Source organism: Emys orbicularis, chromosome 3, assembly GCF_028017835.1.
Source record: "Emys orbicularis isolate rEmyOrb1 chromosome 3, rEmyOrb1.hap1, whole genome shotgun sequence".
Lineage (NCBI taxonomy): Eukaryota > Metazoa > Chordata > Testudines > Emydidae > Emys > Emys orbicularis.
This window is the reverse complement of record NC_088685.1, coordinates 20323808-20340079: the sequence shown is the minus strand read 5'-3', so window position 1 is coordinate 20340079 and position 16272 is coordinate 20323808.

The window sequence follows — 16272 nt, the reverse complement described above, 5'->3', positions numbered from 1 at the left end:
TTTTTTCTAGTGAGAGGCATCTATAATTATTAAAAACAAGTGATACATTAGTCTAGAGACTTTGATCACAACTCTGCAGTTAAATGAATTATATTGTATCAGGTAAGTCGGAGATGGGGAAAAAACCACTAAGTCATCTAATGTATATCATCGGGCCAATGCAGCATTGTTCCTTTCAGTACATTTTCTAGTATTTGTATCTGTCCTGGGGGCAGTGTTGATATTCTCATTAAACTCCACCTGTCATAGTTCAGGGCACCTGCACCTGTATTACCCTTCTGTGGTCCAGCAAGGCCACTCGCTCTCAGGCTTCCAGCCCCCAGTCTTCACGTCTCCTGGATGGAGACCCGCATCTCCCTCCTGACCAGGGTTTTCCCAGCCTGCACAATTCTCTTCCTACACTGTGAGTTCCCCTGCAAGTCAGACAGCCAAAGGAGGCCTGCTTTGCTTCCTCCTCAGAGGTTAAAAACAGTATAATTGCCCATGGTTTAACTAGAGCGGGGTCAGTCAATTGCGCCTGTTTGAATTCCAGTGTGGGAGCTGGAAGGCTGAACTCAGCTTGGTCATTGTGGCCCACTTTCCCCCAGCCTGAGGTCAGCACTCTGCATGGTGCCAGGCCATGCACTCACACTTTTAGACATCCAGCTAAGGGTCACTGCTCTTCCAGACAGCTGGGAGCACCATTCTCCACTCCAGCAAGCAAAGAAAGTTTGCTGAAGGGGTTGCTCAGCAACCACCCACCTTCCTCTTCCCTTTGCAGGGGCAGAAGTCAGTGGCTCTCTTACACTGCTCCCCATAAGAGGAGAGGCAGCAGCAGAGATTCCTGGCTGGGCTCTCTGGTCCAGTCAGCTCTTGTCCTGGCTTTGTGCCTCAGCATAATTTTGAATTGGTCATAGCTGGCTCTGATTGGCTAGTAGTGCCAACATCACCCACAATACGGTTACTCCTATCAACAGACCAACTGTGTAAAGGAAAGTAGGGAGGCAAAAATATTGGGGTGTTGGCAAAAATATTGTGGTTCAACATACAGCTGTGAACACGACCAATAAAACACCATGTTTTAAACGTCTTCAAGAAACAAAAACAAAAATTAGCCTCTTTCTTGTGTGCAAGCTGAGTGGAATACAAAACTAATAAAAGGTGTTCAATTAATTCAGTTTTAATACTCTCATGTGTCACAAGTAAAGACATTTTTACAAACGTGATTGTTTGATAGTGTATATTAAAGTCATTGCAAGCTGTGTGACAAAATGCACTCAGTGTGCAGTCTTGGAGATTTTTCTACAAGGCGCTGCTTTTTTTTTTATTTTTACTTTTTTATTTGTCTACAGAGACCAACGCAAACAGGACAGTTAAACAAACCAAGAAAGATCTCTCAGGGTAAACCAATCCTCTATATAATAATTAATGGATTTAACCTCACGATAGCACTTCTGAGGTAGGCATTACAGTCTCCATCTTATAGATGAGGAAACAGGCTGTAAGGTTTGTGGCCTGATTTTCAGTGGTGCCAAGCATCTGCATTGCCCAAAGCAAGTAGGTGTTCATCATCTGTGAAAATCCATTAGTGCCTTGCACAAGGCCACAGCAGAAATCTGTGACAGAGATGGAAATGGAAACTAGTTCTTCTGTGCTTTAATAACAAAGCCATCTTTCCTTGCACTTTAATTGCATAGATTAGTAGTTCTCAAACTTTTTCAGTGTAGACAGACTGTCTCATGGCTCACCACCCCTCTCATTCGCAATTGCATGGACCAACTCTCCTCTCATTTGTGATCATATAGCATCTGTGCAGCAATTACTGCAATTGCTTGCATGTAAAACTAATATTAGGAAAGTAATGTATTTTATTTATAATTTGATGGTATATTTACTAGGTAGAAACAAGAAGAGTTAAAGCCACGTTACTAGCAAGCTCCCAAAGACTACCAGAAAGATCTACCACAGTGCAGCTTTAGAACAGCATGTCATGAAGCTGGTGCTCCCCCCTTTTGCACCACTCTTCTACTTAGGACCACCCAGTGTGAGTCTTGTTCACTTGTGTTGCTGGAGGGAACACTGGGCCCTTAATGATTTGTTACACAATATTCCTAGGGCTTGCCTACATTTAAAACGCTATAGCGGCACAGAGAGACCCACCCCCAGATTTCTCCCCTAGCTGAAGGAAGCTCTGCAAACTCCCGCTTCCTGCATCCATCGCTCCTCAGCTGCAGGGGTAGGGATCCCTGTACAGGGAGCTGCTCCCGCATCAGCCCAACCTCTGTGCATCCAGACCCCCTCATACCCAGACCCTCCCGCAGAGCCTCACCCCCCGCGGAACCCAAACCACCTTGACCTGGACCCCCTGCAGAGTCCCGTTACCACTGCACCCAGAACCACCCAACAAGCCCCCGTGCATCCAGATCCCCCCACACTCAGATACCCCCACTGAGCCGCCCGCACCCAGATTGCCCCACACAGAACCCTTTCAACCTACACCTGGATTCCCCCACACTAAGCCCCTCCACACTTGGCTCCTGCCTTGCTGAGCCTGTCTACCCCTACCTGATGCACCTGGCACAGAGGGGAAGGGCCCTGGGGTGTTTCTGAGGCACGCCTGGTCCTTACGGTGTATCAGGGTTGGGTATGGCCTCACTGCTGAGTCTCAGAGTGGTAGCCATGTTAGTCTGTATCAGCAAAAAGAACGAGGAGTACTTGTGGCACCTTAAAAACTAACAAATTTATTTGAGCATCAGCTTTCGTGGGCTAAAACCCACTTCATCAGATGCATGCAGTCTGCTGAGTCTGTGTCCCGAGGGGGGAGCTGCACAGTGATTTCCCACCTAATATAAATTTAGGCCTGAATGAAGACTAGGAGTGGTTGGGTCATTACAAAACCTAACTTAATTTCCCCAATACTAATTTCTCCCTACTGTTACTCACACCTTCTTGTCAACTGTCTGTAATGGGTCACTCTCTTACCACTTCAAAAGTTATTTTTCCTCCCTTGGTATCCTGCTGTTAATTGATTTATCTCGGTAGACTGACCTCACACTTGGTAAAGCAACCCCCATCCTTTCATGTATTTATACCTGCTCCTGTATTTTTCACTTCATGCATCTGATGAAGTGGGCTGTAGCCCACGAAAGCTTATGCCCAAATAAATGTTAGTCTCTAAGGTGCCACAAGGACTCCTTGTTATGTTTGACAGTGTCAGTCTTTACATCTCTCTGCCTCCATTTCCCCATGCATCTGTGAACAGCGGGCAATAACACACCTTCCCTGTCCTACCGCAAGGATCCTGGTCCATGTGCCTACAATGGGGCACGGTTATTATCTGGGGAACAAGCTGTCTGCTAGCAAGGAAGACTCTTTCCCACAAGCGCTTTCTCAGACTGTAGGTGCTGGGGCGGTGGTGACAGAGCCCACGTGCTGAGTGAGATACACCCCTCGCCCTGGTACTGCATCGCGGGGCTACTGGCTGTCCGGCTGTACCCTGAAGTAGGCCACCCCCACTGCGCCTATATCCCTTGCGGCATCAGGGGGAGTTGGCAGGGACGGACAGATTCGTAGCCCCCTCACCCCCCACAGCAGGGGGTGGGCAGGCAGGAGGGGTTTCCTCTCTCCTGGCACCTCCCACCCAGAACTACACGCCCACACTATCCGGCCCGCCCACACTACTTTCTCCGCCCGCCCGGCTTCTGTTCCCCACCCCTTCGCGGGCCCGCCCGCACTGCTTTCCCTCCCATCATTTCCCTTCCGCCCCGCTTCCCTCCCACTCGGGCCCATTATCCCGTTTTCCTCCTCGCTCCTTCCTCCCCACGCGCTCACGCCGCACCCTCGGGACCGGTCGGACATCGGGGCACCTGCCCGCTAGCGGCTTCTCTTACCCGAGCGGCTGCTGGGCCCGGCTCCCAGCGGATGAAATGGCGGCGCTGGCTTGCGCTGGCCCCCGCCGACCGAGGTCCCAGCCCCGGCCGGAGTGGGACTGAGTCGTAGCACCCGGTCTCTCGCCGCGGGGCTCTGAGACGCTCTATCCCACCCTTCGTCGTTCCTATGCTCCCCAGCGGCACTCTAGCCTCCTGCGTGAAGCTCTGTGATCTAGTAACGGACTCTTCGTAGTGGAAAACTACCGCGCCCAGAATGCAATGGGGCGGGCGCGTGCCTTCCCCCACCAGACCACAGCCCCGTAGACTCATCGGGGCGGAGCCGGAGTCAGTAACCCGCCCCCTGGCTCCTGAAGGGGGCGGGGCGGGGCGGGACTACTCTCCAACTCACAAACAAGTCTCCTGGGTGTTGGGCTTGGCCAGTCCTCCTCTCCTGAAGCTCCCGCCCTGGGGACCACCTGACTGCCCCTGTTGGACAGTGCGAGAGCCCAGGGCGGTGCCTCTTGACTCTTGTGTGGCCATGGGGTAGCAGGCCTTCCATGTGCTGACCAGGCCTAGCCCCGAATCACTCTTCCCCTGCCGAGGCGCCTGACCTCGCCACGGCCTACCCCCTGCCTCACGCTTCCCTGTGTTTCCCGTGGGCGCTTCACGGGCTGCGTCGAGAGGAGGGCACTAAGGGTCCCTGTACGAAGGCCTTGGTGGTGCGGTATTGGGGGTTGAACACAACATCAGGACTCTGTTATTGCATCTCACACAAGATAAAGATGCAAAAAAGGACACACACCTGATTTATTTCTCCCCCTTTTTGGATCACCTTTAACTCAAAGTGGGGAATATAGGGGATGCAGTATCTTTGGTCCTGAATCCTCAGTCATAATATTACATAATACTTATATAGAGCCATCTGAGGTCTCTACAAAGACACTTAAGTCTTACCCACACTTCCTGCAGTTGTAAACCTTGCAACTCTTGACTGGACTGCTTCAATGCAGTCTAGAGCAGTGGTTCTCAAGCTAGGGCCGTCGCTTGTTCAGGGAAAGACCCTGGCGGGCTGGGCCGGTTTGTTTATCTGCCACGTCCGCAGGTTCGGCCAATCGCGGCTCCCACTGGCCGCAGTTCGCTGCTCCAGGCCAATGGGGGCTGCAGGAAGGGCGGCCAGCACATCCCTTGGCCCATGCCGCTTCCTGCAGCCCCCATTGGCCTGGAGCGGCGAATCGCAGCCAGTGGGAACCGCAATCGGCCGAACCTGTGGACTCAGCAGGTAAACAAATGCCCAGCCCACCAGGGGCTTTCCCTGAACAAGCAACGGCCCTAGTTTGAGAACCACTGGTCTAGAGAATACACTTTACAGCCTTTTGAAACTTGAAGCAAATCCAAAATGTGGCAACTTGATTGCTAAGTAATTTGCCAGAAGCATGTTACACCTTTGCTTTGGGATCTGTGCTGGCAGACATAAAAAGGTCTAAAATTCGCAACAGAAAAGAAGGATGCTAAGAAGGCAAATGTGGTACAAACTCAGCATATTGAGAACAAAGTGAAACAATATGGCAAAGAATGTGAAGAGAAGAAATGCTATACCAATGCTAGGAGTCTGAGTAACAAGGAAGACGAATTGGAAATTCTCATTGATGAGAAGAAATTTGGTACAATTGGCATTATTGAAACCTGGTGGGATGAGTTGCATGATTGGGATGTTAAAATCACTGGTTATCCCGTGTTTAGGAAGTAGAAAGTAGGTAAAGGGTGAAAGAGTGGCACGCTACATTAAAGACAATATTACTTATTTTAGAGTTACTGACAACTCAGAACCCCAGGATCTGGAATGTATATGGATCAATGTGGTAACAGCCGAGGAGAGTGTTCTGGTGGGGGTCTGTTACCACCAAATCAAACTAGATAACAAAATGAATTACTCCTTAAGCACCTGTCTGTAATGTGTGTTAAGAAAAATAGTGTTAATATGTGGTTCTTCCACTTGGGAGGAAGACATATGCCAGAGGTCTCATGCAGCCAGTAGTAGAACATTATTAGAGCTTCTAAAAGTTATAGATGATAATTTTCTAAAACAAAAGGTATTGTGCCTACCATGAGGTAACTATTTTGGACCTCATTATGATGGATAAAAATTAATTAATCATTGGACTAAAAGTTGGTGGTTTCCCAAAGACTAGTGACTGTGACCTGGTTACATTCAATATGATAAAACAAAGGACAGGCCAAACCAGTAATATACATTTAGTGCTTCAAAAGAGCTAATTTCCCCAAGATGAGGAAAATTATGAGCAAAATTGACTAGGATGAAGATTTTAGACAAAAAAATGTGAATGAATATTGGGAATTTTTAAACAAAAGTTTACATCGCCAAAAAGCCATGATTCCACAACCAAGAAATAGGACAACTTTGACTAAAAATCTATCCTGATTCAATGGCAAAGTGAAGGCAACAGTTAGAAAAAAAAAGCAATATATAACAAATGGAAAAGACCAAAATAGCAATTAATACAAATTAGAAGTTACAAAATGTAGACAATTGATAAGGGACGCTAGAGATATTAGGGAATAATCCATGGCTGGCAAAACTAAGGACAATAAGGAGGATTTTTTAAAGTATATAAGGAACAAAAGAAATCCTAGCAATGGTATGGGCCCATTACTAGATGGAGATGGTAAAATTATTAATAATAATGCTAAAAGGGCAGACGTTCAATAACTATTTTTGGTCCATATTTGGAAAGAAGCAGGATGATGTTCTTGTATCACATGACAAAGTACTTTCCAGTCTATTAGCAAGCGAGGAAGATGTTAAACCAGATTGACTATGGATAAACATTTTTAAATTAGCAGGCCTGGATAACTTGCACCCAAGTGTCCTAAAAGAGCTGGCTGAGGAGATCTCAGGCCCACAGATGTTAATTTTTAATAAATCTTGGAATACCAGGGATATACCAGGGGAGTGGCAGACTGCTAATGTTGTGCCAACATTTAAAAGCGGCAAGCAGGATGATCTAGGTAAGTATAGGCCATTTAGCCTAACATCCAACTCAAGGAAGATAATGGAAAAGTTGAAACAGGATTCAATTAATAACGAATTAAAGGTTAGGAATATAATTAAAGCCAGTCAGCATGGTTTATGGAAACTAGGTCTTGTCAAATGAATGTGCTTTCATTTTTTCAAGAGATTACAAGTTTGGTTGATAAAAGTAACTATGTAGGTGTAATATCCTTAGACTTTGTAAGGTGTTTGACTTACAATTGCACAACATTCTGGTTAAAAACTTAACACTATACATTATCTAGAAAGCACATGTTAAATGGATTAAGAACTGGCTGACAGATTACAGATCATTATTGAATGGTAGTGTTTCTAGTGGGGCTCTACAGTGATCACCATTTGCATCAATGATCTGGAAGTACATATAAAATCACTGCTGATAAAATATAGGGAGACACAAAGTTTGGTGGAGGGGTAAATAATGAGGACAGGGGAATCATACAAAGCAATCTGGATTACTTGGTAAAATGGGCTCATTCTAACCAAAGGCAAAATTATACATCTAGGCAGGGCCATCCCTTGGGGGAGTGCGGGGCCCAGGACATAGGCACCGAGTTTCTAATCTGCCGGGTGTGTGTGCTCCCCCCTGGCTATGCCCAGGCCCCACCCCACTCCACCCCTTCCCACAATGCCCACCCCCGCTCTGCTTCTTCCCACTCCTGCTCCGTCCCTGCCCCGCCTCTTCCCTGCCTCTTCCTGCTCCACCTCTTCCCCACCCAGTTCCACCCCCTCCCGTGAGCGCGCTGAGCCCTCGCTCCTCTCCCCTCCCCCCAACGCCTCCTGACGCTACGGGCGAAACATCTGATCTGCGGTAGGCGCTGAGAGGGAGGGGGAGGTGCTGATCAGGGGGGCCTGCTGGCGGGCAGGAGTTGCTGGGGGAAGGGATGTTCTGGTAGGGGGGCTCCTCCTCATCCCCCCTGCCCGCCTGCCATTCGCCTCCTCACCCTGCTCGTCCGCCCGCCTCACCTCTCCACCCCCTCCTGCGGGGCCCCCCAAAGTGCGGGGCCCCCCAAAGTGCGGGGCCCAGGGCGGTCACCCCAATTCGCCATACCCAAGAGATGGCTCTGCATCTAGGAACAAGGAATGCATGTGATACCTACAGAATGCAGGACTGTATCCTGGAAAGCAGCAACTCTGAAAAGGTTTTAGGAATCATAGTGGACAAGCAACACCATCATTTGCCAGCCAGTGCGATGCTGTGGCAAAAAGGGCTCATGTGATCCTTGGATGTATAAATGGCAATAGTGAGTAGGGAGGTGATTTTACCTGTGTATACCTGTGGGAGTAGGGAAGTGATTTTACCTGTTGGACCAAAACTGGAATATTGTGTACAGTTCTAGTGTCCACATCTTAAAAACTATGTTGAAAAATTGGAGAGGGTGCAGAAAAGAGCCACAAAAACGACTTGAGGACTGGAGAAAATGCCTTTCAATGAGAGACTTAAAGAGCTCAATCTGTTTAGCTAATCAAAAAGAAGATCAAGAGGTGACTTCATTACAGTGGGTAAATACAGGGAGAAAATACTGGATACTAAAGGGCACTTTAACCTTGTGGAGTACGGCATGACAAGAACCAATGGCTGAAAGGTGAAGCCAGACAAATTCAAATTGGAAATAAGGCACAAATTTCTAAAAATTTGTGATTAACTATTAGAACAAATTACCACGAGAAGTGATGGATTCTCCATCTCTGGATGTCTTCCAGTCAATACTAGATGCCTTTTTTTGGAAGATATGCTTTAGCCAAACACGAGTTATTGGTCTCACTACAGGGGTAACGGCGTGAAATTTAATGGTTGTCAAACTAAATGATCTAATGGTCCTTTCTGGCCTTAAACTTTATCTATGACAATCTATTGGCAACTGGATGGAGTAGAAGGTGTTATTTCTGTCCTAGAAAGCTCAAAATAGCATGGGTGCTTCCTACCTGACATGTCATGTGTTTCCTTCTGACATATTGCTTAGCTGAGATCAGCAGGAGTGCTCAAGATGAATGCAGGGAAGAGGGTTTCCTCCTCCCCTTAATATGGCTATGGTGGAAAAGATTTGTCAAACAGCAAGGTCTTGCATTGCAACTTGAAACTGGTCAAACTCCAGTCTGATCTCCTCTGCAAGCTCATTCCATAGCTGAGAACTTGCAATGGAAGTAGACTGGGGGCCGTGGAAGGATTGGAGCAAAGGGGTGAGTTGGGCTACTGTATTTTGCACAGAATAGAGATTCTTCATTGTTGCAGCTTTCAGACCTAGATACTGTCAGTTACAATAAACCAGTCTTGAGGTGAGTAAATAAATTTCTAATGTTAAAAAAAAATCTGAAACCTCAAATATCCTCCATATCCTGCCTCTCCACAAACACACATAGATCCCCACAACTTTTCAGGTTATCATAAACCATCAAAAAGGGCACAAACTCCGTTTTGTTTTCCCCTTTGCAGGTCACCTTTAAAAGTAGAGAGGACAAAACATTTGTAGATGAACAATAGAGAACAATCCTGGCACAGAGATGAACAGGAAATTAAGTAGATGCATTAGTTTCTTCCATCTCTCCCCAGGACGGGAGGAATGGAGACAAAACCCATTTGAGAGATGCTAGTCACTTTGTTTATGTTTTAGCTCTGAAAGGTGCCGAGATACCACAGTGTCATAAGAACCTGAATAGAATAGAGTAGAATGTGTAGAATATATGGTTTTGTGAGATTGATACTGATGCAGTTTGAGGACTAATGGGTGTTTTCAAGCCATTGATTAATAAGAAAACTTTTGCTAACTTGTTTAAACAGGAAGTGTAGCTAGCCTAGCAAGTTTCTTAGCACTAGGCATTTAAGAGATTTCTACTGTACTGTTTTCCCCCCTATATTTAACGTAGTGTTTAGCCACTAGGGGGCTTTATTTGTCAATATCAGTTTGTTGAGAGAGAAACTAATTCATGAGTACAATCATATTTCTAACCTTACAGTGAATTGTGCTTAGATAATTTGCATACCTGTATTCTCCAAAACAAAGGTTTGATGTATCCTTAGATTGAATGTTAATGGTAATATTCAGAAATTAAGGTTTTAAAACATTTTGTTTCTTCAGGCTGGGAGACCTCATTTTAACTGTGTGCCAGTAGATGTCTTCATAATAGGTATTTCTTTTTTCTTCTTCTTATATCTACAATTATATGAGTATTCAGTTTAAAAGTTTAAAACATTTTTATTTTTTTAACATGTACAATATCTCATATGCAGAACTGTAAAACAAAGTCATACATAGATGAATCAAAGAGTCCACAAAACAAACATTATAAAATATTTAACATAAACATTATAAAATATTTAAAATGGTATAAACATTATCATATGTCATAACAAACATTATAATATATTTACAATTGAAATTAAATCAGATGTAAGATCAATACACTGAAATGGAATTGTCTTAGCCTACCGGAGTGCTGAGATGCTATATAGTTAATAACAACATTGTTTCTCAGTTATGCAAGTCCCTGGATTCGGTTATGAGTATATTATTTGCATAACCACTGAATGGTTATTTCACAATTACAGTACAGTATGTGAATCCCTGTACTCTGATTGGCTGGCAGCCATTGTTAGCCAGACAGCAGTGATTTGCATAATCACTATGGTTATTTCTTAACAATTGTACTGCAAATAAGCAAATCTCTCTGCTCCCCTTGGTTCGTCTCTTCAGAATTTTTAATCTGTTTGCCAACAACATAGATGATGCTTCAGTTTCTTCTGACCTTCAGCTGATGCTGAAAATCCCCAAGATTTACATGAAAGAGAAGGAAAAAATGGGGCAATTAAAATACTGTTTAAAAAACAAAAACAGTGGAATTCATTTTCCATGTTCAGGCTCAGTCCTAGCACACATTTTGTCTTTGATAAATAATAATAATCTCTCTCACATTCAGTCAATGGGAATTTTGACATTGGCTCTAACCTTCCACTCATCCCTCAATACCTGTAATTTAACAAAGTTGTGGTTCCCACAATAACGATCATAAATTTGTTGACCTGTAGGGAAGAAAAAAGGTTGGGGAAAGGAGAAGTTATAGATGAGATCCCAGGGGAGGGGCAGGAGAGAGGTAATCGAGGAAGGAATAGAGGGGAAGGAGAGAATAAAAAGGTTATTTAACACTTTTTAAAGTACCATACTGCAGGTACCTACTCCAGTTTTATGATTTGTATATATTTTGTCTTCACTTTTGTTGTAAAATTGAATGTTTAAAATTTCAGCATAATAATAACTTGAGTGATTCCTGTTAACGTCATCATAATTATTTTCTTTGAGCTTATTATCCAGGATATGGTTATTACCTCATAAATCTGGTGCATTTTCAAGTTATCATTATAGTCTACCCTGTGTCATGGTTCAGGCTCCCAGCCTCCCTGTGACAGGCTCCACTAAAAAGAATGAACCAACCCAGATCCACCTGTGGATGGTTAATTGGATAAGTAGCTGGGTGGTAGTTAATTAGTTAAAGAATGCCAGGGTCTTATAAAGGGTTATGAGGGCTCAGGCAGGAGCCCAGAATAGAGAGAGGAAGCTCTTGGGGAGAGAACTCCTTGGGGAAGCTGGGGAGGAAGCTATTTCCAGTGGTGTCTCCTGGGGAGAGGAACTGTGCCCAGAACACAAAGAGAAAAAGCACTAGAGGAGAGAGACTATAAATCTCTCCAGGCAGGAAGGCTTGGGAGATGCCCTGAATTAGCAGGGGAGAGACTGAAAAGCTGCAGGCCGTTGGGAAGCCTGAGGACTTACAGCAGAAGAAGGCTTGTTTACATACCATACCATAGGAAAAGACTTGTTTACATACCATACCATAAACTACCCCCCCTCCTTGAAGGCTGTATACAAACTGCATTGAACTTGGGAAACAGAGGCAGAAATTTAACCGTGGTTCTACACTAGGGCTCCCGGGGTGAGTGGCTGCCATTACATCTGAGGGGAGAGTTTACAGGGGCACTGTCAGGTAGTTTAGGCCCCAAATACAGGGCAGGCTGTTTGGAAAAAATGTTAAAACTTAGTATCAGTAGGCTTGTTTTTATTTGTTTATATTATTAATTCAGTAAAAATAATTTTGGACATGAAGCTGGGCTGGAAGTGCCACATAGGGAACATAACAGTGATGGGTACATTAGATATACTGTTATCCCTTGTTGACTCCCGCGACTAGTCAAAGTTTGGGTCCCCGGGCATGTCCCGGTTGGGAGTAGAAATTGCTGATGGAGTCTGGTGTTTTCTTTGATGCAATCTTGTTTACTTACAAGGAATATACAAAGTCCTCTTCCAAACACAGGGGGGACCAAAACCAAAAGGAACAGTTTCTTAGTTTATAGGCCGATGCTTCGTTCAGCCATCACCTCCGACCTCAATCTCTCTCTAGAGTTCTCCAGGGTCTCACCATACTTACAGGCTGCTTGCTTGGCTTTCTTGCTTAGGCCCTAAGTCTCTCTCATTCTGCTGTCCCTCACACTCGTGCGCACGCTTGCCCAAACGATACTCAACAAAACTTCTCCACTCCAGCCATTGCATTCAAAACTACCTGGTGGGTTCACATTTTTCATAACCCCTTTTTTCTCAGCTGTGGGGCTTGTGATTCTCTTCATAGTTATGTTAATTGAAGGGTGTGCTCACACCCAATCTCAAAGAGGTTGATGTAGTCACCAGTACCTCACAGCACAACAATACTTGTATGTAATTTAAGAACACCTGCTGATGATTGGTTGAACCCTTGTGTTTCAGAGAGAGGATCATAGAATTCTAAGAGGGTTCTTTTATGTTTCAGAGTAACTGAACAAAGAGTTACAAGCCACTTTCCCAAAACTCAGAAATATATGAAACAAAGAGCAAACAGGTTTCAGAGGGGTGGCCGTGTTAGTCTGTATCAGCAAAAGCAACAAGGAGTCCTTGTGGCACCTTAGAGACTAACAAATTTATTTGGGCATAAGCTTTCGTGGGCTAGAACCCACTTCATCAGATGCATGGAGTGAAAAATACAGTAGGCAGGTATATATATTACAGCACATAAAAAGATGGGAGTTGCCTTACGAAGAGGGGGGTCAATGATTGAATTGGCTCCGTTAGCACTGATTCCCCACTTGGTAAGGCAACTCCCATCTTTTTATGTGCTGTAATATATATACCTGCCTACTGTATTTTTCACTCCATGCATCTGATGAAGTGGGTTCTAGCCCACGAAAGCTTATGTCCAAATAAATTTGTTAGTCTCTAAAGAGTGAACAGTTTGTAACAAAAGGATTTTCCTATTGTGAAAAGTAATCATTGCAGAAGGCTAAAATTCAATTATATGGCTAGAGCCTTTTATCGTGTCCAACTTTTCATTCCTTTTCTTCTGAAAGTTAACAAAATTATCACAAATATCTCCATAGGATGTTATATTCTCTTAGTATGTTGCCTTCTTACAAACCATTCATGTTTTTCCTGTTTGTAAAGGTTTAAGTATTAGTTTGATTTAAAAGAAATGATTGGGGTCTCTAATGTGAAATTCTGGTTTGCCTTTTTTTCTGGAGCTATGAATCAGTTTTGTGTCTAGTATTACACAGAGATATATTCCTTTCTTGGCTGCATACACTCTCGTCTGTTAAGATAGCATGGTGTCTGCTGACAAGTTGGATGGATCCTTGCCAAAGGACATAGGTTGTCAGGCACTGATGGTTTTCGGTGGCAAGTTTTCATAACATTGCAAATGTCATCTCCTCTGCAGGAAGTCTTTCTGTGCCAATACTGAAGTATTGGCACAGAATACTGAAGTATTGGCACCGCATGCCACCAAACATTTGATCACACCTGGCTGCTGATACGTATGTGTCAAATAATAGTGGCGACATAAAGTTCAAGGACAATTTTGGCTGTCTGCAAAAAGAGGTTGTATTGCAGTAAGCACATCCAAATGTCAGTAACAGCAAGATACTGGCAATTCTCTAATACATGATAACACCAGGGGAAAAGTAAATCTAAGCAAACTGAATCTGGATTTAACACAGACAATGTGGAATGACCTCAGGTTGGTAAAAAATCAAAGGCACAAAATCACTAACCCACAACCGTGTGTGTGTGTGTGTGTTTGTGTGTGTGTGCAGTGCTCTTTTGTGTGAGGTAATGGAAAAGCAGCTCATATGTTCAACTTGAGTAACATCTGTTATGGTCTACCTACGCTAGAGCACTGCACTTTGTCAATGCTACATTTTAGGTTTACTAAGGGTTACTCAGCCCCTCCTCCCTGCAGATAGAGATGGTGAGGGGAGGCCTATTTGTGTGATGTTCTGTCTTTGGGGTTGAATAAACTAGATCCTGCTGTTGAAGATATAAGCTTTCTTGGATTTATTAAAACCCTCCTTCAGGGGAAACTGAGGCAGGGATGCAATGGTGGCACTGCACTGAGCTGCCAGGGGGAACTCCAGGGGTGAGGGCTCCCATTACAGCCAGCCTCCAATCTTTTTTTGTTAGCCACTGTCATTGGCCGTGTCTTTGCTCTGTACAGTAGCATGCTCAGTACAATTGCATGGTATAATCTGACCTTTAGTTTGGTGTGAAGACCTCTGTTTGACCAGATGTTGTTAATCCTTTCAAAAGTGGTGTTTGCTTTTCCTAATCTCGTATGAACATCTTTATTTTAGCCACCTTCAAATGTCATCACACTTCCCGGTTACAGAACTCTTCTACCTCTTCGATTTCTTATCCAGTCACATACACCTTTGCATCTGTTGTCCAGTTTCCTATCTTCATAATCTTGGTTTTATCTGCATTTACTTTCAATCCAATTTTGGCTGCTTGCTCTTCTCTCTCTGACATAAGGGCAATAATTCCATTCCCTGTTGTACTTAGTAAAGCAATGTTGTCGGCAAAGCCAAGATCATGTAACTCATCTCCACGATCCCATTTTACACCTTTTGTTGCTCATCACACAGTCTATTGCTAATGCAAAAAGGATTGGTGATAACACACACCCTTGTCTAATTCCAGTTATAATATCGAACCACTCACCCAGCCCAGTATCTGATCTTACTGCACGTCTGCTTCCATCATATCAACTCCTTATTATGTTGATCAGCTTGTCTGGTATCCCATAACTGCTAGCAATATTCCACAGTGTTTCTCTGTGGACACTATCTCGTGCTTTCTTAAAGTTGATTAAGATGGGGTTTTGCGCCAAACAGTAGCTTTGCTGATGATCTGTTGAAGAGTGAGTATCTGTTCACAACATGAGCTACATGGATGGAACCTAGCCTGTTCTTCTCGTAACATTTCATCCACTGTCCTGTTCATTCTATTCAGCATAACAGTAGCCAGTACTTTGCCCAGGATTGATAATAGCACAGTACCTCTCCAGTGCATACATGGAGTAAGATCACCCTTTTCTGGCAGTGTTATGATGATACTGCTATTCTAAGAGGTGCAGCACAGAGGGAATGGGTGCTGCTAAGGTGGCTTTAAACCATCTTTGTGTCCTCTTGACCCCTGGTTATTCTGGGGGGTGGAGTGGCCCCTGGCATAAATTAGGGAGCCTAAGTTACAGCTGCCTCCCTGGGCTGCCCTGTGGACTGCACTGCTGCCTGGAATTTCCACAGTGCTGCATGCTACAGCCCTGCTGTTGACACACACTTCCTGCTTCCAGCCCCACACCCAACACATCTCCTACACCAGGGCTTGTAAAGAGTCCTCAGAAAGCCTCTCAAGGAATTGGCCCCCCAGCTGGATTTGAGATTTTTAGAGCCCTAGATGCTGCTCTGGCCCTTTTACCCAGTGTTAAGGGACAGAGGCTACCTTAGTATAAGAGTCCAATGGTATTGGTCTTGGAGAGGCCACATTTTAAAAACCTCTAAAAATTACCTAACATTATTTTTACATACTTTTCCCCTCTAGCAATGCTGGGATTTTAAGGTCCAAGATCTTGTGACCTACCAGTACTAGCCATATGCTATTGGGAAAGGGGTAGAAAAATTCTTGCCTTTAAACTGATGGTTTAAAGCTTCCATTGCTGGCCCTGATATGTGATATTGAACCTTAAACCTTTCATTGGTAGAAGACTGATTATTGCCCATCTTGAGCCATGGGCCTATGTAATTTTGGAAGAGAAATCCCACACTTTGGGGGAATAGAAAGAAACATGTCTTCTATTGCTCAGTACTGTGGAATGTTAGAATAAGTCCTAGGAGGAGATTCATTTATGGGGAGAGTGCAAGTGAAATGAGTTGTATGATAAATGCGGTTTATCACATAGATTTTACCATATGTCTGCTATATAAACAATGTTACCAAGATTCCCAAGGTGCAGGGAAAACACTTCTCAGAGATATTCACAGAGACAAAATTTCAGACTGTGAAGATA